This window comes from Photinus pyralis, unplaced genomic scaffold (assembly GCF_008802855.1).
Source record: "Photinus pyralis isolate 1611_PpyrPB1 unplaced genomic scaffold, Ppyr1.3 Ppyr1.4_LG2, whole genome shotgun sequence".
Lineage (NCBI taxonomy): Eukaryota > Metazoa > Arthropoda > Insecta > Coleoptera > Lampyridae > Photinus > Photinus pyralis.
This window is the reverse complement of record NW_022170403.1, coordinates 20992501-20993713: the sequence shown is the minus strand read 5'-3', so window position 1 is coordinate 20993713 and position 1213 is coordinate 20992501.

Genomic DNA, 1213 nt, shown 5'->3' with positions numbered 1-1213 from the left:
TTGTAATGATGAAGGTTTGTGAATTTCTGATTGTATTTTTAAATAATAAATAAGCATAATTTAATTACAGGTTGCTCTCTTCCTTGGAGTGACTGGAGCCCTTGGAGTGGCTGGAGCTTGCCGTCGGAGCGAACGTTGTAAAATGACTGTAACGGATTTCACAGAACAAGATACAATTTTATTGATAACGATTCCTGACTCCAAGAATCATGTCTCAAGAACGTTTTCTGTAGCAGAAGGCAAAGAAAATTGGATTCAGATTTACACCAAATCCCGAGCTTTATGTCCCTCTAATGTGCTAACTAATCGGTTTTTCTTAAATTATAAGAAAGGTAAATTTAGCGTTCAACCGTATAGGTAAACACGTTTTGCAAAATTCCTCAACAAACTGCAAAATGATCTAAATCTGCCAGATCGTTTTGCTTTTACCGGTCATTGTTTTCGCCGGACTTCGGCCACGCTACTTGTTAATGCTGGAGCAGATATTCTGAGCCTAAAGCGTCACGGAGGCTGGAAGTCGTCAATGGTAGCCGAGGGTTACACCGATGAGTCTTTAAGAACGAAAGTTGAAGTTTCCAAGAAAATAATTGGTAAAGCTTCTGATATTTCTGAATTAACTGGTACCTGCACATCGTCTTGGGTGTTCAATGTAATAACTTCCAATCTTTCGATTTCAATAGTATATTATTATACGAGTTTAATAAGACGCTGTATTATCACACGAGTGTGTTTGAAGCACGACGAGCGTAGCGAGGAGTGCTTCAATGGAACGAGTGTGATAATACGTCTTATTAAACAAGTGTAATATACTATTTTATCTACTTTGCTTTACTGAATTCTTGGAATTTCGGCTGCTCAATTTACCGTATTAAACTAGGGACTTTTGTGACAGTTGATAACCCTGTATGTTCAAAGTAACACTGATCTAGTAGCAGTGAAACAAATTCAAATAATCTGTCATTTAATTTGGATGTAAATTTTTTGAAATGGAACACATTACCGTATGTAAACACAACCACGCACCATTCGTACACTTCACTCAGACTTCTATTCGTTTCATGCAGGTTCACATTGACCCTATTCCACCTACCGGACTATCCTACTGTCTGATCTGATGGCTCTGGGTAAGTATATTTGATGGCCAAGGACTATCCTCTCAAAATCATAACCACAGAGGAAGTGGCTGAAGCTTTTGTCACCTTTTGGCTATCAC